General features: G+C 45.8%; 1 protein-coding gene and 2 long non-coding RNA genes across 5 annotated transcripts in view; 2 read left to right on the forward strand and 1 right to left on the reverse strand.

The window, feature by feature from the left end:
* Window positions 1-23,354, reverse strand: part of LOC146990054 (isocitrate dehydrogenase [NAD] subunit alpha, mitochondrial) — a 242,259-nt gene that overhangs the window by 18,288 nt on the left and 200,617 nt on the right. The window lies entirely within an intron of this gene.
* LOC146990055 (uncharacterized) lies at window positions 13,484-14,371 on the forward strand. 2 transcript variants are annotated; one of them, XR_015035633.1, is made up of 3 exons: window positions 13,484-14,006; window positions 14,081-14,165; window positions 14,259-14,371. It is a non-coding gene; the product is annotated as an uncharacterized LOC146990055 (long non-coding RNA). The 2 variants fall into 2 exon arrangements; XR_015035634.1 differs by having other exon boundaries at window positions 13,484-13,784; window positions 13,861-14,006; window positions 14,081-14,354.
* LOC146990056 (uncharacterized) lies at window positions 20,526-21,647 on the forward strand. Of its 2 annotated transcripts, none has more exons than XR_015035635.1 (3): window positions 20,526-21,282; window positions 21,357-21,441; window positions 21,535-21,647. It is a non-coding gene; the product is annotated as an uncharacterized LOC146990056 (long non-coding RNA). The 2 variants fall into 2 exon arrangements; XR_015035636.1 differs by having other exon boundaries at window positions 20,526-21,060; window positions 21,137-21,282; window positions 21,357-21,630.

Here is a 23,354-nt window from a genome sequence, read left to right on the forward strand (position 1 = left end):
TTCCTCTCTTCTCCTCCTCCTCCTCCTCCTCCTCCCTCATCTTCTTTTTGAACTTTGTAATGAACCAACATCCTCTGCAGGTTGGACTCACTGTAGTTTATTGTTTGCATTATGCTACTTCACATTTGACACTTGTGAAAGTCTCACACTGTGTTATTTATACATATTGGATTTCAATACATGAAATATAAGTTTATTTTAACTGTAAACATTATACACAGTATGAAGCCTGTTTCAGACTGGAATAGTTTCATATACTGGCACACACATATGTTTCACCCCTAGAAACATGCATGTGTGTTTATATCATGGACAGATTTTTAAAGGGATAGTTCACCGTAAATTCAAATTTCACTCATTATCTACTCAACCTGTTGACTAAGGGCTGGGAGAAGTTTCAGAGTCCTCCGTGTCTTCTCTGAGTTACAGCGGGGCTCCGTGCAGCACTGCATGTCCATATGACGGTTGCGAACGGAGCTCACTTTTCTTCGTCCAAAAAGACACACCAAAAAAACATCCAAATACCTCCATAGTGCTCGTCTGTACTAATGTCCCTCTTGTATTGAAGCCCCAACATGAGAAATGTTCCGAAAAAAATTAAATAAGTATATGTTTTAAGCTTGTTTGTAGCGGAAGCTCCCAGCACTGCTCTTCCTGGTCCATCCAAATCTTGCGCGATTTGCATTGACACCCAGCTCACGGCTGCGCAAATCGCGCGAGATTCCGGCAGAGCAACACTGGGAGCTTCCACTACAAACAAGCTAAAACATATAGTACTTATTTCATTTTTTTCTCATGTTGGGGCTTCAATACAAGAGGGGCATTACAGACGAGCAGTATGGAGGTATTTGGATGTTTTTTGTTGTGTCTTTTTGGACAAAGAAAAGTGAGCACCATTCACAACCATTATATGGACATGCAGTGCTGCGCCGAGCCGCCCTGTAACTCAGAGAAGGCACGGAGGACTCTGAAACTTCTCCCAGCCCTTAGTCGACATGAGTGAGGGTGAGTAGATAATGAGTGAAATTTGAATTTTGGGTGAACTATCCCTTTAACATCCCTTAGAGATAAGGTGAGACATTCAGTCACCTGTGAGAGACTCAGAGTCGGCCTACTGCTCCTTTGCGTGGAAAGGACCCCGTTGTGGTGGTTGGGGGGATGCCTCCTCCCTAGGGAGGTGCTCCTGGTCCTCCTGGGAGGAGGACGGGCCCGGGCCTGGTTGGACCGAGGACTAGGTCCAACCAGGACAAGATTAGTGTCAGGTGTCAGGGCTCATTTTATACAAACTGCTCATTAAAGCATCCTAAATTCTCTTATGTCCTATTGGTCGACCCAGCAGAGGACATCCATGGACCTGGTCTGCGATGATGTCACACCGTGGACTTTCCTGGCTGAGGTCGGGTTGCGTCAGACAGTGTAGGAACATGTGTGAGTTTCTCACAGCTACACCATGCTCGTTAGTGGTTTGGTATTAAGCAACGAGCTGGACGCCTTGTCCTGACCCTTTAACAGTGGTGGGTGTTTCCAAGCATGCCACAGGAAGACACAGAGCTGAGCAGGGCTGACTCACACACTCTTCACACACACACACACGTGACCGATGTGGTTATTATAGATATGCCCCAGGTGAGTGACGATGCAAACCGTTTCGCCAAGAGGTCAATGACCACTTGATGGTTGGGTTTGCACGTCTTTTATGGGTGAGTGAGTTTAACTTCAGTACCGCTAACCGCCACATGTCATCACTTCACCTCACAGAATCAGAGAACACTAGATGTGTTTGAATGTGTTGTGATTATTATTATTTCCAGGAACATGATGTTCCTGGAGTGTCACACACAGATGATCGTTATGTGTGTGTGTGGTGGTGGTGGTGGTGGTGGTGGTGGCGGGTAGGAGGGGACAGAAAAGGGGAAACTTACGGGAAGGAAGGAGGAAGAGAGGAGGAAGTGTGACTGATGGGAAATAAAGGCAGCTGGCACCACAGCACAGTTACAGGACAGTTACCTCACACACACACACACACACACACACACCTCAGTATCTCCCCACATCACAACTCATCTGTTACCTGATGTTAAATTTATCGAAGACAATGTGATGAGGTCAGGGGTCAAGGGTTAAGTGTTAGGGGTCAAACGCATGCTGTGGACCTTCCTCAGGAAAAATCTAAAAATATGAACTGGCTTTGGTTCAGAATCAACGCCTCTTCCTTCTCCTCCTCCTCCTTCTCCGCCTCCTCCTCCTCTTCTTCCTCTTCTTCCCCCTGCTATTGCCCCCTATTCTCCCAGGTGGGATTTAGTGATTTACAATAATTACACCAATTAAACTGTGACGACTGACAGAGACAGAACATGTGTTTCCATAGCAGTGTGTGCATGTGTGTGTGTGTGTGTGTGTGTGTGTGTGTGTGTGTGTGTGTGTGTGTGTGTGTGTGTGTTTGTGTGTGTGTGTTGGCCTCAAGTCAGCAATAATGGATCATTTTCTTCTGCTCATGTGTTGTTGACATATTAATATCTGTTTCTGCCTCACTCCAATTCTTTTTATTCTCAAAACTTTTCACCTTCTGAACGTCACTCTGTGTTAATCACTTCATCACTGTGTTTGTTTCTCCTCTGAGGAGCAGAAAACGTCCAGAACCAGAACCAGAACCAGTCTGCTCTCCGGCTGGTTCCTCTCGCTGAGCTGCAGCTGAGGATAAATGATGCTCATTAGCTTCATGTCAGGGTCTAAGTTGGGGCCAGAGAGGGGGGTCAGATGACACTCCCCCACATCGCATTCCTCACAGTGAGACTGTTTTTGTCTCCGTAGCAGCTCAGAGCTCTGTCGTCCATCAGTGTCTGAAGGACAAGGGACAATCTGTCCATCTATCCTTCATCTTTGTTTTCACTCTGGACTCATGTTTGATCTCATCCAGATGTTTAGCTCCTGTTCACCAGGTGTTTAATCACCAGGTTTAGGCTACTTACCTAACCATGGCAACATAGACAGTTGGACTAGCTAACTGTCAGATTGAACTTGACTCTGCGACAGGCATTTTTAAAAAACACTTTTTTCACATTCATTTTTGGAGATGCAGTGGGACTCGAACCCACATGTCTCGGTTATAGAGCGTCAGAGCTCCACCCATTCACCTGAACACCTGAACCAGCTCCGACAGACAGTGATGGTCGCTTCCTCCTCCGTCCACAATTTCAACCTCCTCAATAACTCTGCTGTTTTATTCTGAAAAAAGTCTGTGGTTGTGTTTTATTTTGAAATCCTCAGAAACAGAGGCGTTTGGAAATGATGATGATGTCTAGGCTGTTTACAGTGGGTCACACATGCTCAGTGCTAATGAATAGCCTGAGCAATGTGAAGCTAGGTTATTGATCATTACAATCAATATATTGATCCAAGTTCCTGAAAGACTGATCTTTAAACAGCCAAATGTGTGTGAATAAGGGTGTGAGTTGTTGGGAAACTTGACCAGAGTGAATCTCTGCAGAGAAACTGATGAGTTAATCAAGAAATACCAACTCTCTCCTCGGGGGGCAGCACAGTGCCGAGCATGCACACACACACACACACACACACACACACACTCATCGCTGTCAGTCAAAGAGGCCAAGCCCTCAGTCGTCCATACATTTAATAAAATATAAACAGGTGAGTTCCGCAAACAGTTGTCATGAAAGAGGAAATATAATGAGTTCATTTGCAAAAGCAGATAACTCCGTTTTTAAAATTTTGGTAACCCTTTAATTTCCAGGCCGTTAATTACGTCATAATATCAAGAAATTACCCAGAAAGAATGATTAATTGCGTAGTAATGTCAAGAAATTGCCTAGAAATAACGGTCAATTTCATAGTAATGTTGAGAAATATAGCCAGGAAATAACTTTTAATTGTGTAGAAATAGCCCAGTAATAATGATCAATTGTGTAGTAATGTTGAGAAATATAGCCCAGAAATAACAATTAATTACATGGTAATGTCAAGAAATATAGCCAAGAAATGACACTCTAGTAATATAGACAAGTTGTAGTAGTAGAATTGCAGTGAATTACTGCTAAGTATTGGGTAATTACAGAGTAAATAGCCTGTCGTTTCCATGATACAGTCAAGTACTTTCAGTGTGATTAACCTGATGTAATTGTAATTTCCACAGTCTTACCTTATGGTTAGCTGCAATATCTGTTTCCCAAAAGCAAATGGTAGATCTGGCAACTGCTGGAAATGTCACCATAGTTAACCCATAATTACCTTTCTGCTGCCTGCAAAGTGTAGTGAGCTTTGTTCCTTAGAAACGTATGGGTAGTTTCAGTATAACTAACATGGTTATGAGAACTTCCACTGTAATAGTCTTGCCCAGTGGAAATGTCACCGTAGTTAACCCATAATTACCTTTCCACTGCCTGTAAAGTGTAGTGAGCTTTGTTCCTTAGAAACGTATGGGTAGTTTCAACATAACTAACATGGTTATGAGAACTTCCACTGTAATAGTCTTGCCCATAACCCATTTGGATGAAAGATGATAGATGTGGCAACTGCTGGAAATGTCACCGTAGTTAACCCATAATTACCTTTCTGCTGCCATGCAAACTGTAGTGGGCTTTGTTCCTTAGAAACGTATGGGTAGTTTCAACATAACTAACACAGTAATAAGATCTTACACTGTAATAGTCTTTCCCAGTAACCCATTTGGATCAAATGTATAAATATTTTCCAACAAAGATAAGCTACGTACCATGAAATGTCACAACATGAACTCTTTTTTAGGAACATAGAAGCCATTTCCAAATAATGGAGGAGATAATTACCTTCACATTTTATATTACAATATTCCTGCTATAACCTATCCACCTTTTTCTGAACTTCATAGAAGAAAGGCAAAGTAGATTAGAGTACATGAATGGGATGTTGTCCTGTTAAATCTCAAAACTCATATTCACATGTTCCCATGAAGAAAATACAATGAAGCTGTTTTCAGTTGTTTTTAATAATTTCCCTGCTTATGTCAGCGTATTGGAACATTCCCAGTAGAGTTATTCCCTTTCCGATACCAGTATTGGAAATGCCTCCGATACCACCAAAAATGTTGGCATCGGTATCAGCAGTCGGCTACTGGAGTCCATGTGTAGCCGGGACGGTCTACTACGTTGTGTTCTGTGCACAATAACACGGGACGCAGGGCTGGGTTCACACTCAGGTTTATTCCTGTATGATGGCAACATAAAACAAAAAGGATGTGAATTAAATGGTCATCTTCTCCATAAAAGTCCTCTCTCAGTCAGGAACAGTGCAGACTGACAAATGCAGCACTATTTCTCCCAAAAAACTATCACATTTCTTCACATGGTAAAACATACAAGTAAACATCTCTAACATAACAATGGAGGCTGAGCAACCACACACATACCTGTATGATGGCCACATAAAACTAAATGGATGTGAATGAAATGGTCATCTTCTCCATAAAAGTCCTACCACACAAAAAATAAAATACATTTAGCATGTAGGCTAGTACATGGAGGACGCACTGACACATGCACACCACACACGCACACCACACACACACGCACACGCACGCACACTCACGCACACACACAGGGAGAAATCGCGGCAAAATAACTGTCTCTCTCTTGCTCAAAACAGCTCTTAAAACACACTACACGACAGAAAACACCATTCCAAACAGTTTTAGATTAACATTTGTTCATTAAATTGGCAATAAAACTCAACAAATGTAACTATTCGGTCCCGGAGCCTCAACTACATACCTCTCTCAGTCAGTAGCGCAGACTGACGAGAGAGAAGGGAGCGACGTGCGTCATATCCGCAGACTTTCAAAATAAAAGATGGGTTTTGTAAAACTGAAAGAAATACAAAAATAAAACCACAAAAATTTAATTATATTAACAATAATCCATATTTAAAGTAAAAAAGAACTTAAATCACATCATCAGATGGATTTTGGTGAAATTAATAACAATAAAATGTGTCGTTTCCTTTTTCTATCTGTTACAGGCACCGATCCGATACCACGTTTATCTGTGGGTTATAAATACAACATGCAGCTAGAATAGAATAATAATTATTATAATAATAATTAAAATGATGTTGTGGGCCACAGATAAACAGAAAAAGGAAACTACTACACATTTTGGTGTTTATTTTATTGTTATTAATTTCACCAAAATCCATCAGATGATGTGTTTTGGTTTCTTTTTACTTCAAATATGGATTATTGTTATTGTTAATACTGTATAATTAAAATTTTTGTGGTTTTATTTTTGTATTTCTTTCATCTTTACAAACCCGATCTTTTATTTTGAAAGTCTGCGGATATGACGCACGTCGCTCCCTTCTCTCTCGTCAGTCTGCGGCTGTTCTTGAGTGAGAGAGGTATGTAGTTGAGGCTCCTGTTGAGTTTTATTGCCAATTTAATGAACAAATGTTAATCTAAAACTGTTTGGAATGGTGTTTTCTGTCGTGTAGTGTGTTTTAAGAGCTGTTTTGAGCAAGAGAGAGACAGTTATTTTGCCGCGATTTCTCCCTGTGTGTGTGCGTGCGTGTGCGTGCGTGTGTGGTGTGCATGTGTCAATGCGTCCTCCATGTACTAGCCTACATGCTAAATGTATTTTATTTTTTGTGTGGTAGGACTTTTATGGAGAAGATGACCATTTCATTCACATCCATTTAGTTTTATGTGGCCATCATACAGGTATGTGTGTGGTTGCTCAGCCTCCATTGTTATGTTAGAGATGTTTACTTGTATGTTTTACCATGTGAAGAAATGTGATAGTTTTTTGGGAGAAATAGTGCTGCATTTGTCAGTCTGCACTGTTCCTGACTGAGAGAGGACTTTTATGGAGAAGATGACCATTTAATTCACATCCTTTTTGTTTTATGTTGCCATCATACAGGAATAAACCTGAGTGTGAACCCAGCCCTGCGTCCCGTGTTATTGTGCACAGAACACAACGCAGTAGACCGTCCCGGCTACACATGGACTCCAGTAGCCGACTGCTGATACCGATGCCAACATTTTTGGTGGTATCGGAGGCATTTCCAATACTGGTATCGGAAAGGGAATAACTCTACTGGGAATGTTCCAATACGCTGACATAAGCAGGGAAATTATTAAAAACAACTGAAAACAGCTTCATTGTATTTTCTTCATGGGAACATGTGAATATGAGTTTTGAGATTTAACAGGACAACATCCCATTCATGTACTCTAATCTACTTTGCCTTTCTTCTATGAAGTTCAGAAAAAGGTGGATAGGTTATAGCAGGAATATTGTAATATAAAATGTGAAGGTAATTATCTCCTCCATTATTTGGAAATGGCTTCTATGTTCCTAAAAAGAGTTCATGTTGTGACATTTCATGGTACGTAGCTTATCTTTGTTGGAAAATATTTATACATTTGATCCAAATGGGTTACTGGGAAAGACTATTACAGTGTAAGATCTTATTACTGTGTTAGTTATGTTGAAACTACCCATACGTTTCTAAGGAACAAAGCCCACTACAGTTTGCAGGCAGCAGAAAGGTAATTATGGGTTAACTACGGTGACATTTCCAGCAGTTGCCACATCTACCATCTTTCATCCAAATGGGTTATGGGCAAGACTATTACAGTGGAAGTTCTCATAACCATGTTAGTTATGTTGAAACTACCCATACGTTTCTAAGGAACAAAGCTCACTACACTTTACAGGCAGTGGAAAGGTAATTATGGGTTAACTACGGTGACATTTCCACTGGGCAAGACTATTACAGTGGAAGTTCTCATAACCATGTTAGTTATACTGAAACTACCCATACGTTTCTAAGGAACAAAGCTCACTACACTTTGCAGGCAGCAGAAAGGTAATTATGGGTTAACTATGGTGACATTTCCAGCAGTTGCCAGATCTACCATTTGCTTTTGGGAAACAGATATTGCAGCTAACCATAAGGTAAGACTGTGGAAATTACAATTACATCAGGTTAATCACACTGAAAGTACTTGACTATATCATGGAAACGACAGGCTATTTACTCTGTAATTACCCAATACTTAGCAGTAATTCACTGCAATTCTACTACTACAACTTGTCTATATTACTAGAGTGTCATTTCTTGGCTATATTTCTTGACATTACCATGTAATTAATTGTTATTTCTGGGCTATATTTCTCAACATTACTACACAATTGATCATTATTACTGGGCTATTTCTACACAATTAAAAGTTATTTCCTGGCTATATTTCTCAACATTACTATGAAATTGACCGTTATTTCTAGGCAATTTCTTGACATTACTACGCAATTAATCATTCTTTCTGGGTAATTTCCATAGGTAATTTCTTGATATTATGACGTAATTAACGGCCTGGAAATTAAAGGGTTACCAAAATTTTGCAAATGAACTCTTCAGTTGTAAACATGTTTATTTCTGCTGTAAAGTTGGACATTTTGACATGGGAGTCAATGGAGACTAAAAAATTCAGGACAGTCCCGAATCCTGAATCCTGTCCTAACTGTCCTGAAAATTACATTAGAGCAGAGTCTGATAGTTATTGCCTGATAAAACATTAAAAGAGGATCATGGTGATCTTGGTGGCTGCAGCTGTTCCTACATGAATTATGACTGTTGTAGATTTTTTAAATTGTGAAAGGCAGTGGTGCAAATTGATAATAGAATTATTTTCATTCATTGGACATGGAGACATGGAGGTGTGTCCTGGGACCGATGAACACACAGCAAAAGTCAACAAACGTCTCTGCAGGTGTAACAGAGTTAAAAGATAATTTGATTCCACTTGCCATAAAAACTCACCACACAACACAAAAACTTGTTTTTCCTATGGTAATTAAATGCATCGCCCCTGCGGATTAGGGTCGTGCACCCCGGGGGGTAGCCGCAGTCAGGCTATGCTATTTCCCTGGTAGGTGCACAAGCTACGAGCTCCGCTATTGTTTCATGTTAATTACTTTAATTTCAATGCTAAGGGGTGGTTTAAGTTGTATTTCTTAAGCATATAGCTCCCGAACAGTCGAGCACGTCCTTTTCCATATAAAGTTGACAGTGTTTTTCTTTTATTTCTGTTTACAACATGGCTAGGGTTACACGTGTTAGCTAACCTGCACTTTCCTTTCGTTTTACATTTTTCAGCCGTGTATGTGTGTGTGTGAGAGAGAAGAAGAGCTGGACTGACTGTAAATGTTGATTTCTCTGCCAGGTCAGTCCATGTGTGCACAATAAACGGCGAGGTTGCCAACGGTGAAGGTCTGACTCGTATGTTAAAACTACACAACGCAAGGATGAGTACCAAAACCGCTACACAGGTACTGGGAGGAGTGGGGAGGGATTGATTACTGCAGAAAGAATTTGGCATTTTGCATGAAGGGAAGTCGGACATCAGGCTGCATGCTAGCGCCAAACAACACATGTTAGTTATGTGTTGTTTGCTTTGTTGTAGACGAAACGGGGACCCCTCTCGTCCCATCCCTGTCCCGAATTTCACCCATTCTCATCTGGTCACCCAAATGGGGTCTGACTCAATGTTGGACACACTCTCTAGTGGTCAGTGAAGGAACTGCAGCTTCACACTTGATCTGAGACCTGCTGCAGGAAAATGAACTAATCACATTAGACGGAGAAACGCCACAGTGTTGCCATGGCAACAAAGAAAAATAATTAATAAGTACTACTACTACTATAAATGTTGATAATAATAATAATGACTAAAACATTGGGGCCCCTCAGCTCCGACCACCACTTTTAGGCTCTGCCTCCAGCGCTGCTGTGGGACTGATAAACAGTGACGAGACAAGATGAGGAAGAAGACTCTTGAGAGGAAGAGGATGGAATCTCAAGAGGTTCAAGATCCTGTTTGACAAGATATAGTGGGGGGCAACAAGGAGGAGGTGAAGGGGGAGGTCCCACACAGAGCTGCAGACATTTAATCAACATGTTATGTTTCAGGAGGACAGGTGAGGGTGGGTGAGGTGGGGACTCTGGGTTCAGGACTCTGCAGTCCAGTGCACAGCTGCAGCTGGGTTACAAGCAGCGGAGGAGTGATGTTGTTTTGAAGTGAAAGAGGAGAGAGTGATGGAGGAGGGACAGAGAGGGAGGGTGGACAGAGGGAGGAGGGACATGGAGACAGATGGAGACAGCCGCTGTGACGAGGAGCTGACGGCTCGACTCGCCACAAATCACCAACTATTTACACGACCTCCAAAACAAACCAGAAAATAACTTCCCCCGAGTCCAAGAGCAGGACAAACCTCCTCTTAAGTGTCCACAGCAGGAAAACAAAGGCCTGTGTTTACTGAACGGACAAACACAGACGGACGCGGTCTCCTCGTTAAACAAAGACTTAGAGACGGAGACGGACGAGGACTGAGACCATGATGCAGCTCTCAACACCGTCTGGAAACTTTCTCCTCAGCGCTGAGCTGAAATCACAAACATCCAATGCTCTGTGTCCTCGAAAATCTCAGGCTGAGGACACGTCTTGGAGACATGTCTCTGATGTAAAGTGAAAGAAGTAAAAAAAAAAAATCTATAGTCAGATTTGTTGATGGACATCATGTGACAAACGTTTACCTTTGAACCTGTCAATCTGGTTTTAGCAGATTCAGCCAAACACAATATTTTGTCGCAGGATGAGTCCACTGTTTGTCTGTGCTGTGATGTCACTCCTGACCATGTGCAGGAATACAGACAACGAACAAATATCTAACAGTTTAACCTCAATGACTAAAACCAGTTCCTGTTGTTGTTGTTGTTGTTGTTGCTATTGTTGTTGTTGCTTCTCTTTTATCTGTGTGTATAAAGCTGGAATAAATGAATCGTTTTTGATTCGAGAGAATTGATATTGGAGAATCTGCAGCTGCAGCTTTTCTTCTTCTTCTTCTTTTTCCTCTTCTTCTTCTGCTTTTTGTATTTCGAGCCATGAGTCAGTGAGAAAACGATGATTTAGCTAAGTTTGTTCAAACACGATGAGTTCAGCACAAAGCACAAAAGACCACCACAAAACAGCAACGAAGGTCAGAGGTCACAGCAGACACAGGTATTTTATAGGAACATAAAAAATCAACACTTGCTCCCGCACTCACTTACGGGAGCAAGTGCTGATTTTTTATGTTTAACTTGACTGGGGATCTGCTCCCAGCACCACCCAAAGGAGAATGTGCATGCTGCCTTGATTTTGATACTAAAGCAGGTCTAGGTTTTATATTAATAGCCTACTGTGAAAGTATCAAAGCCTCAGTCCACGTAGAAATGCACACGGCCTGTATTCAGAAACTGAGCCTTAAAACCAGCTGTCAGGATTTCTGTGACTTTGTGATGTCACAACAAAGCAGAAAGAGAGTCCAACCCACCTGGATCCAGCACTTGTAGGATTTGGTTCTTCTGGGTGTTTTACCTGAAATCTACTCTGTTTTTATTGGATCACTCAGGAAACGGTAAGTTAATGAGAGGAGAGGCTCAGAGCCTCAACTCTTCTGATTGGCTGACACCAACCTGAGAGACTCAAGGTCAATACTGGACGTGCTCTACTCAACCACTCGAGCACTCCACATGGAAAACTTTAGATCTTCTTATGGATCAACACTTGAGTCACTAACCCAAACCCTAAAACACAGGAGGTGGTTTAACATTATACTGTACATTCAGCATCCATCCTATAACAGCTGTTGTCATGGATACAGATGATCAAAACATCATTCAACATGTTTAATTACAGAAACAACAATTACCTGTGTGTTTGGTTGTTTGAGCTGCAGTATGATATTGTAAGTGTTGCTTATGTAAGACAATGGTGTGTGTGTGTGTGTGTGTGTGTGTGTGTGTGTGTGTGTGTGTGTGTGTGTGTGCGTGTGTGTGTGCGTGTGTGTGTGCGTGTGTGTGTGTCACCACTGAAAAGAGGAAGTATGTTATGCAGCTCCTGCAGGGCCACATGCTTCCTGTGGCCGTCCCCGCCATGTGTGTTGGTGGGGGGGGTCTGTGGTTCCCATCATCCTCGGCTCCTATCAGCTCCTGCAGCCCACCCTGTAGCCCCCCCTGCAGCAGGTCTGGCTGTTACACCAGCAGCAGCCGCAGCTTAAATAACAGCGGCTGCTCTGATCTGAGGTCAGATCTAATCTGTGTGCACATCTGCAACTACACAGGTTATTAATACTACTACGTGTGTGTGTGTGTGTGTGTGTGTGTGTGTGTGTGTGTGTGTGTGTGTGTGTGCGCGTGCGCGCAGCGGTTGGCCGTTAATAATTGGGAAAGTGTTCTACCACTTGCAGCATCTTCCTCTTCAAGGAGGACGAGAGACACCTGTGAGTCTATCAAGTCTCACCTGGTTTACGGCTGGCACACATTACAGGATTCTTCAAACCTTCACAGATTTGCGACCACACACTTGATGGTAACAAGACAGATCACACAAGATCTCTCACTACAGAGCTCACTACACACTAGCCGATTCATCAGCAGAGTATCAGGTTCTTCATGCTCAATATTCCAAATTTCGCGTGGTCAAACGTGACTTCAGTGTAAACAGACATGGAAGACAGGAAGATGCAGTGGTTGTTGTTTTCGGCCTATTCCTGTCTGCAACAACAACACAAAACGACCATGGAAAAAGTCATGGAGACGGTGGGAAAGTGGGCTGTATGCGTTACAGCACGAGTTGTAGGCTGTGCGCTCTGGCCCCGATACTGCGAGGCCCAATGGCAACAGGTAAATAAAAGGCAAAGCCTCCATTTTAATCTGGTGGACGTAGAGATACATGTACCAGGATGTACCACCCACTCTATTTCTAGTTGCAAATATTAAACATGTTCATCATTCACAATCTCTCCTTCTGACGCCTTCCGAGCGGATTGACTGGACAAAATCTGTTAACACACCCCACACCACAGGAAAATCAAACACGATGTCATTTGCAGACATCTGGCTTTGATCGGAAGGGGGAGATCGGGACAAAAATTGGCCCGATTATCCTGTAGTGTGTACCAGTCTTTAGTTAGTTCCACCTCTCTGACATGTCACCTGTGGAGTGACATGAGGCGTGGCCTCGGGGAGCAATGGGCTGCTTCCCACCCTCTCCCCTTGAAACTGATCCTTCAGGTATGCACTGTACTGAGGATCGGAGGAGATGAGGAACTACAGACTGTAGTTGAACTTCATTCATTCCAAAGAAGGCACACAAGTAGCCTAAATACAGGTAGATGCACTGGTTAAATATTGGTTCTGGGAGATGTCCAGGTCGAGGTGTCAGTGCTCTGCCATGTCTGTCCTAGATCATGTTACTGCTCCTTCAGACCTCCAGGTACTGAGCAGGGGCCTCGTGTACAAAGACCTGCGTCGATTTCCTACTGATGTCCACTAATCTAGAAACTGTCACACAAAAAAATCAGATGTATCAAAGTGTGCGTACACATGGATCCAAGCACTTTTGTTTTGTACATCCCAATTGTGGCAGAGTGGCCCACTCATTGTTTGTTTTTATATTTTGGGTGTAGTGCTTTAGGGTGGAATTCCACTTTCATTTTGGGTGTAGTGCTTTAGGGTGGAATTCCACTTTCTTTTCCTGCCCACTGTGTCACCGTCTGGGATCAATCTCCCCCTTGATTAAGGGGCGGCGCACCGAAAATTATATGTGACGAGGCTCACCTGGTCCAGGTGCGTGTCCTCCTGCCTCGTCTCAGTAGCGTCGTCAGTGCAGCTTCGTCTGGCGTGACGGCGGCAGTGTTTGTGTGGCGGTGAGGTGCAACAGGCTAATCCAATACTTTTCATGTTCTCCGGTAAGTTTTCCTACCAGTAGTTTATTGCTCTGCATCTGTGGCTTGGCATGGTGTTTATTGCACTCTCTGCTTGTAGCAGAGTCGGCTGGTCGTCTGGCTGGAGCGTGAGGAAGGAGTTTGGTCCTGGGGGCTTTTGTGTGTGTGCGTGAGTGTGGCGGTTCACACGGCCACACAGTGTCTGCTCCTTTTGCTGCTGGTTGTGCCTCCGCTCTACGTTGTCAGGTAGGTCTCTCGATCTCATTGTACTGCGCATCGGTGTTATGTAGCAACATGGCTGACTATCCTTGGCTTTGCAGCAGTGTGGCCCGACTACGTCGGAAGTGGGAGTGTGGTCTGGAAGCGGGCGCGTATGCTTTGCGTGCGTGGTGGTCAATTTCTACGGTAGGCTGTCTCATTGTTTTGTGCTTTAATGTAATGTGCCTTCTCTAGCTGTTCTTAAATATGACTTTGCCGCCTCTGACCTGTTGTCTACAGCGAAGCTGCCGTGTTGTAGTGCACCTCCCCCTGTGCCGGAGCCCTGAAGCATCCACGTCCCTAACGAAGCGGGCCTCTACACTGCCAGGGTCCCTACTGCTGTTCTGTCTGAGTTTCTTTTGTTTCTTTTCGTTACAAGCTCATATTATTACTTTAGTATTTAATAATTTTTATTTTGGTCATTTGTTTTGGGTATGAGTGTGAGGTGCAGGCCTTTTGCCTAGCACCTGAACCCTGTTAAAGCTGCAACTGCGCTGTGCCCCTGGGCGTAGTTAGTTTGTTATTTTGTTTCTTTTTATTTTTGTTTTGCTTATATATTCAGAGGGTTCGAGAGTGTGTGAGTGGGTGTGTGTGTGTGTGATAAAAAGAAAATATTTTGGTGTATGTATTTGGGCCTAGTAATTGAAGCCTTTAACCGTTGTCTCTTCTCTCTTGGGCAGGAGCTGCTGGTGCCACAGAGGCAGGAGACTGACTGATCCCGGTGGTGGCGGTCCCCTTCACTCCCCTGTACAGTAGTGCACTTTGGTGTGACCAGTGTGTGTGTGTGTTTTTCATGTGTGGTAACATAAGGGCCCCTTCCCTCCCCCCTTATCAGCAGTCCTCCATGCCAGTGAGCCCTCAGCCCTGCACCTAGCACTTTAATTGACACGTAATATGCTTCAAGTGGCCCTGGTTAACTCGTGCAATATTCCTGATTGATTTTATAGCAATTCGAATTGTATATTTTTTAAAAGAACATTGTCAATAAACTGTAATCTTTTCTGGAATCACGTCTGCACGCTGTGTCTCTTAAACCTGTGTGTCCTTTGGGGTAATAGAAATTAGTATCTTACCTAAATTTCCTGGGGGCGAAATTCCCCCAGGTGGCGTTGTTGGGTTCAGTAAGGAAGTAAACTTAATTTCTCCTTGTAGCATTGCCACAACTTGGCGTTGTCGGCAGGATGACACTTTGAAGTCAGACGTGTATTCCTTTTTGTTTTCTTTTTCTCACCTTACTTTCATTATTTGGGTTTTGTTTCCTTTAAAAAAAAAAAAGGAAAAAAAGAGCTTGTGTTTTTGTTTTGTGTGTAATTAGTCAGACAGAACAGCAGTGGGTTAACCCAGCCCTAAACACCATCTTCTAAATTTATCTAGCAGGTTTTCTGCAGCTCCACCTCTGGTACCATGGAGGAGGAACTGCAACAGCTCAGAGAACAGGTCATGCAGCTGAAGGCAGACAATGAGCGGCTCTGCCGGGAAAGGGAGGCCTCGCGGGCTGGTTCAAGCGCGGCTGCTCCAGCCCCTCCTGCCCCGGTGAGTACTGCTCCAGGAGCTGATGTCAGTGCTACAGTAACAGAACGATTGGTGGTAGTGCCTCGTGACCGTAGGTGCCCAATCTTTAATGGTAAGACCGGTGTAAGTGTGAATGACTGGGCAGAGGAAGTCCAGGCCTGTATCCGTGCCCGTCGTCTGACGGCTGCTGATCAGGCCCTCTTTATGTTTGATCATCTTGAGGGTGAGGCGAGGGAGGAGATAAAATACCGCACCAGAGCAGAGCAAGCAGACCCAGACCAGATCATTGCTATCCTGAAGGACTTGTATGGTTGCACCCGCTCCTATATAGCTTTGCAGCAAGCCTTTTTCGCCAGGACGCAGCAAGAGGGAGAGACCTTGCAAGAGTTTTCCTTGGCTCTGATGGCCCTTATGGAGCGGGTAAAGCAGCAGGCGCCTGATGGTCTTCTTAACTCTACCGTTCTGCTTCGAGACCACTTTGTGGAGCATGTTCTCGATGGCGCCCTTCGTCGGGAGTTGAAACAGCTGGTCCGGCGTCAGCCTCAGGCCACTTTGATAGAGGTACGTGCGGAAGCTCTCCGCTGGGAAAGGGAGGGATTCCTAGGGGGCGCTAGAGAGCGCAGTCATTCTCTCCCGGCCATGTATGGTCTGCAGTATGGAGTCCAAAGTAGTCCCTGTCCACCTTCGGCCATTCCACAGAACTCCGACCTATGTGAGTTGAAAGAACTTTTAAAGCGACAGCAGGAACAACTTAATCAGCTCACTCAGACTGTGGCCTCTTTGCACACCACTTCCTTGCCACCTCGCCATAATCATGCTGGTCCATTGATCTGTCGTAGATGCCATCAACCAGGCCACTTTGCAAGAGAGTGTCATGGCCGGCAAGCTCCTCCTCAGGCCCGTGCTAGTTCTGCCTTCGGCCGAACCACCCATGAAACCAGACAGGCTCCTTCTGCTTCCCAGTCGGAAAACTGAAACCCACTGAGTTGCAGAGCCACAGCTCAGGTGGGGAGTCGACGGGCTCAAGGGAAGGGACCGTGGGTAAATTAATGTCATCGTGTCCTCATTTGGATCTTTTGATGAGTGGTGTTACGGTCCCATGCTTGCTGGACACTGGGTCCATGGTGTCCACCATAACAGAGAGCTTCTTTTTGGAGCATTTTGCCCCATGGGGTCACAATCGCCTCCAGTCTTGTCATTGGCTCCAACTTCGAGCGGCTAACGGCTTAGCAATCCCGTACATTGGCTATCTTGAGCTGGACGTGTCACTGTGTGGCAAGGTATTTCATGGATGTGGGGTACTGGTGGTACGAGACCCCCCTGGTGCATCGTCTTCTGTCCCTGGGATCTTGGGGATGAATATCATCCAACGATGTTACCAGGAGCTTTTTGGTTCACACGGTGCAGGGTTGTTTAGTCTGCCTGCCGTGAATCAAGCTCCTGATTTAGTTCTTGAGGCCTTACAACAGTGCCACCAATCAACCACTCTCCCGTCAAGGGATCTCTTTGGGACTGTCAAGGTCCGCGGCCCAACGCCAGTGCGTATACCCGGTGGGGTTACGCAGTTTATTGCAAGCACATGTCCTGAACAACCTTCTAGCTCTGTCGTACTTTTTGAACCCCTGGCATCTGGGCTTCCAGCGGGACTCCTTGCTTCCCCCTGCCTTATTCAAGTTGTCCGTGGTACTGCTTACGTCCCTGTAGTCAACGTGGGTACGGCTGACGTCCTCCTCTACCCACGCATCCGTCTGGGTACCCTCAGCCGTGCCCAAGTGGTGAGTTTACCCACTGGGGTTACAGAGGTGAGGTCAACCACAGCTACAGTTTCTTCTTGTACGGCTGAGGTCCCTGTACAGAGTGGAGTAGAGGAAGTAGACTTGTCCGCTTTAGCGCCTGAGCACCAATCCGAGGTGCGATCTCTTCTGCGCAGGTATAGCTCGGTCTTTTCGGCACATGACGGTGACCTTGGTTGTACCAAGCTCATTTCTCACGACATACCAGTGCTTGACAACGTCCCTGTGCGACAGAGATACAGGCGCATTCCCCCCTCGGAGTATGAGGAAGCCAAGGCCCACATTAATCAGCTTTTGGAGGCCAAAGTCATCAGGGAGAGCAGTAGCCCCTACGCCTCCCCAATTGTCTTGGTTAGAAAAAAAGATGGCAGTTTGCGCATGTGTGTGGACTATCGCCTCCTTAACAGTAAGACGAGAAAAGATGCTTTTCCCCTCCCTCGTATAGAGGAGAGTTTGGATGCCCTCTCCGGTGCGTGTTGGTTTTCGACCTTAGATTTGGCCAGCGGGTATAATCAAGTTCCCGTGATGGAGCAGGACAAGCCCAAGACAGCTTTTTGCACACCCTTTGGCCTCTTCGAGTGGAATCGAATGCCATTTGGGCTGTGCAATGCCCCAAGCACGTTCCAACGGCTGATGCAAAGAATGTTTGGGGACCAGCAGTGTCAGTCTCTTCTTTTATATCTCGACGACATTGTTGTGTTTTCTTCTTCCATCACCCAGCATCTGCAACGCTTGGAACTTGTGTTGAATCGTCTACAACATGAAGGCTTAAAGGTCAAACTCGGAAAATGCGCTTTCTTTCAGAAAGAGGTCAGCTATCTTGGGCATATCATTTCAGGGGAAGGTGTTTCCACCGACCCAGCAAAAATTGAGGCGGTTGCCAAGTGGCAACGCCCCCGCCATGCTACAGAGCTGCGTTCATTTTTAGGATTTGCAAGTTATTATAGGCGCTTTGTAGAGGGATTTGCGAAGGTTGCAGCCCCTCTCCATAAGCTGGTAGCTGAAGTAGCTGGGACACAGGGCAAACGACGCCATAAACAAGATCTTGGTCCGTCATGGACACCCCAGTGTGAAGAGAGCTTTGAGGCTTTGAAGACAAAGTTAGTCTCAGCCCCAGTTCTGGCATACGCGGATTTTTCCCGCCCCTTCATTCTGGAGACTGATGCGAGCCATGGTGGCCTAGGAGCCGTCTTGTCCCAAGAGCTTGAGGGGAAGGTTAGGCCAATAGCCTATGCCAGTCGAGGCCTCCGACCAACCGAACGAAACATGACCAACTACAGTTCTATGAAACTGGAATTCCTTGCCCTCAAGTGGGCGATGACAGAAAAGTTTCGTGAATATCTGTTGGGGCACCAATGTATCATCTTCACTGATAATAACCCGTTAAGCCATCTTCAATCTGCTAAACTGGGAGCCACTGAGCATCGGTGGGCTGCGCAACTGGCTGCCTTCAATTTCGAGATCAAATATCGATCAGGCCGGAGCAATGGAAATGCTGACGCACTTTCCCGGCAGTACATCTCAGGTCCCACCGCTGTTGAGCAGGCCCTACCAGGTACAGCCGTTCCAGCTGCACTTCAGCAAGCTGCCCAACCAGTTGCAGTGACCCCAGTAACTCAGTCCGTGATATCTGCCCTTCCATCACATACCCCTTCAGATATTCACTTGCTACAGCAATCCGATCCCCTCCTACAGGAGGTCTTGGTCTTTTGGAAGCAGCAGGTTCAACCGACTTTAAGAGAAAAGCGGAATTTGTCTAAACCAGCTTTGGCACTCTTGCGACAATGGGATCGTTTGGTGGAGAGGGATGGTATCCTTTATCGCAGAGTTTTTCGCTCAGATGGTGGTGAAGAGACTCTCCAGCTGGTCTTGCCAGCTCGATTGAAGCAGGAGACGCTGAGGCTGCTTCATCAAGCACACGGCCACCAGGGTATTGACCGGACGACGGAGCTGGTACGAGAGCGATGTTATTGGCCAGGGATGTGCTCAGACATAAAGCAGTGGGTACAGGAATGTGAGCGTTGTCAGGTCGCAAAAGACTCCGGGCCAGTTGCACACAGCTTTATGGGACATTTGCTGGCCTCCCGGCCAAACCAAATCGTTGCCATTGACTTTACAGTCCTGGAGCCTTCCCACACTGGGTTGGAGAATGTTCTTATAATGACAGATGTATTTAGTAAATACACTGTGGCTGTCCCAACTCGGGACCAGCGTGCACCCACTGTGGCCCAGGTCTTGCTTAATGAATGGTTCTTTAAATTTGGGGTACCTAACCGCATTCACTCCGACCAAGGTCGCAGTTTTGAGAGTACTTTGATTCAACAGCTCTGCTCTCTGTATGGGGTGGAAAAGTCCCGCACCACCCCATACCACCCTGCAGGAAACGGACAGTGTGAGAGGTTCAACCGAACTCTACACAACCTCCTGCGTACCCTACCTGTCTCACGAAAACAGAACTGGGCCTCCTGTCTCCCGCAGGTCCTTTTCTGTTATAACACCACGCCTCACCAGGTCACAGGAGAGTCTCCGTTCTTTCTTATGTTCGGACGTGAACCTGGCCTTCCTGTGGATTTCCTGCTGGGTCGAGTCCAGGACCCTGTACCGGGAAGGGTACAAGATTGGGTGGCTGAACATCAGGTAAGACTTAGGGTAGCTTTTGAGGGGGCACATGATCGGCTGTTGGCAGCGGCTGGTCGTCGCAAGGAGCGGTACGATCAGCGGGTTCGTGATGAGCCTTTGTGTGTGGGGCAGCTTGTCTACATGCGAGACCACAGTGCTAGGGGACGTCATAAAATCCATGACATTTGGAGTCCGGTGGTCTATCAGGTTCTGGAGGTGCCCCGTGGTGAGGGTGCGGTGTACGCCATTGCACCCGTAGATGACCGGGAGAGAGTGAAAAGGGTGCACCGTAACATGCTAAAGGCCCAAGTGGGGCGTGATAAGGTTGTCCCCCCCCCAGTTCCTTCGTCATTGCCAGTGGTGCCAGAGGATAACTTGTCGACTGAGGATGACCTATGGGTGTTGGTCACTGAAACCCCGTTACCATCTGCTGCCGATGCGGTCAGAAACCCAAGGTCCATAGAGTCTGGTGCTGCACCTCCATGGAGGGACCTGCCTGCCTCCGAGACACCTCTGGCGCAGGGACAGTCTGGAATCCCAGTTCCTTCTCCACCCCTGGTTGATCCCGCCAGTATTAGTCAGCCCGTCCTTCGCAGAACAGGTCGAGCCACTGCGGGCCAGCATTCTAACGTCCATCGTCTTCCACGGGCTGTTGGTCATGTTGATGAAGGAACAGTTGACCCAAGGGCAGTGTCTAATGTCCAGTATGTTCCCCACCGGCCATGGTGCTAACTTCAAGTTTGCTTTAGGTTCATCGCCGGGACGGCGATGCAAAAGCTGGGGGTAGATGTGGCAGAGTGGCCCACTCATTGTTTGTTTTTATATTTTGGGTGTAGTGCTTTAGGGTGGAATTCCACTTTCATTTTGGGTGTAGTGCTTTAGGGTGGAATTCCACTTTCTTTTCCTGCCCACTGTGTCACCGTCTGGGATCAATCTCCCCCTTGATTAAGGGGCGGCGCACCGAAAATTATATGTGACGAGGCTCACCTGGTCCAGGTGCGTGTCCTCCTGCCTCGTCTCAGTAGCGTCGTCAGTGCAGCTTCGTCTGGCGTGACGGCGGCAGTGTTTGTGTGGCGGTGAGGTGCAACAGGCTAATCCAATACTTTTCATGTTCTCCGGTAAGTTTTCCTACCAGTAGTTTATTGCTCTGCATCTGTGGCTTGGCATGGTGTTTATTGCACTCTCTGCTTGTAGCAGAGTCGGCTGGTCGTCTGGCTGGAGCGTGAGGAAGGAGTTTGGTCCTGGGGGCTTTTGTGTGTGTGCGTGAGTGTGGCGGTTCACACGGCCACACAGTGTCTGCTCCTTTTGCTGCTGGTTGTGCCTCCGCTCTACGTTGTCAGGTAGGTCTCTCGATCTCATTGTACTGCGCATCGGTGTTATGTAGCAACATGGCTGACTATCCTTGGCTTTGCAGCAGTGTGGCCCGACTACGTCGGAAGTGGGAGTGTGGTCTGGAAGCGGGCGCGTATGCTTTGCGTGCGTGGTGGTCAATTTCTACGGTAGGCTGTCTCATTGTTTTGTGCTTTAATGTAATGTGCCTTCTCTAGCTGTTCTTAAATATGACTTTGCCGCCTCTGACCTGTTGTCTACAGCGAAGCTGCCGTGTTGTAGTGCACCTCCCCCTGTGCCGGAGCCCTGAAGCATCCACGTCCCTAACGAAGCGGGCCTCTACACTGCCAGGGTCCCTACTGCTGTTCTGTCTGAGTTTCTTTTGTTTCTTTTCGTTACAAGCTCATATTATTACTTTAGTATTTAATAATTTTTATTTTGGTCATTTGTTTTGGGTATGAGTGTGAGGTGCAGGCCTTTTGCCTAGCACCTGAACCCTGTTAAAGCTGCAACTGCGCTGTGCCCCTGGGCGTAGTTAGTTTGTTATTTTGTTTCTTTTTATTTTTGTTTTGCTTATATATTCAGAGGGTTCGAGAGTGTGTGAGTGGGTGTGTGTGTGTGTGATAAAAAGAAAATATTTTGGTGTATGTATTTGGGCCTAGTAATTGAAGCCTTTAACCGTTGTCTCTTCTCTCTTGGGCAGGAGCTGCTGGTGCCACAGAGGCAGGAGACTGACTGATCCCGGTGGTGGCGGTCCCCTTCACTCCCCTGTACAGTAGTGCACTTTGGTGTGACCAGTGTGTGTGTGTGTTTTTCATGTGTGGTAACATAAGGGCCCCTTCCCTCCCCCCTTATCAGCAGTCCTCCATGCCAGTGAGCCCTCAGCCCTGCACCTAGCACTTTAATTGACACGTAATATGCTTCAAGTGGCCCTGGTTAACTCGTGCAATATTCCTGATTGATTTTATAGCAATTCGAATTGTATATTTTTTAAAAGAACATTGTCAATAAACTGTAATCTTTTCTGGAATCACGTCTGCACGCTGTGTCTCTTAAACCTGTGTGTCCTTTGGGGTAATAGAAATTAGTATCTTACCTAAATTTCCTGGGGGCGAAATTCCCCCAGGTGGCGTTGTTGGGTTCAGTAAGGAAGTAAACTTAATTTCTCCTTGTAGCATTGCCACACAATCAACATGGAATTGAGCACACATGTAGAAGTGCCAAACTCCTCACTGTCCACGCCGTCTTTTTAATATGCAAATCAATGTAAACATGGGCCTGCACCAAGGATTCCCTTCTCTGCACACCATGGGATAAAACTGGGAGGAAGAGGAATTTCACCGAATTTGAGTTGGAGGTGCTCTTCAATGAAGTTGAGGCGTGTAAACATGTTCTTTTTGTCACGATGCCCTCCGGCCTTACATCTGAAAGTTAGCGTGGAAAAGGACGTACACCATGTTTTTGGGCGTATACGCAACCTTCGTACATGAGGCCCCAGGTGTTCAGTCCAGCACCACTTGGACCAGTGTGGATTGAGCAGGACCAGGTCCTGATCTAGTCTGAAGCACTATTCATATTTCATACAACACGTCACCTGAGCAGCACACACACTCATACACACACACACACACGCATGGGCACATTAACTGTAGAGGAGTTTGGTCACTATGGTTATTATTTTTGGCTGTTTGTTTGTTGGTAGGTTTATAGTTTGATTGTGTGTATGTGATCATCTTGTTATCAAACAGTCACACAGACGCAGCTGCTTCCTGGAGGAAAACAGGGAGTGACTCCCTCAGCTCCAATCAGCCACATCAATGGCACTGATAGGTTCGCCCCACTCCCCTCTCCGCAGGATTAAAGTTTCTCTATTTTCTGTGTGTGTATGTGCGCTCGTGCGTGTGTGTGTGATCACCTGTCTGGGGCCAGGGCCTCTTCGGTGTTTGCACTGAAGTGTGTTCAGTTTTTTCAGACTTTTTTAGTTCAATTTGATGTTAGAGAGTATGAGACACTACCAGATGCATTCTGGGAAATGTAGAATACAGTTTTTTTGACACAAAGTCAGGTTTGATCCTGTCATAGG

The sequence above is a fragment of the Trachurus japonicus genome, chromosome 3 (genome assembly GCF_045865225.1).
Source record: "Trachurus japonicus isolate A0001 chromosome 3, Traja_1.0".
In the NCBI taxonomy this organism is placed as follows: Eukaryota; Metazoa; Chordata; class Actinopteri; order Carangiformes; family Carangidae; genus Trachurus; species Trachurus japonicus.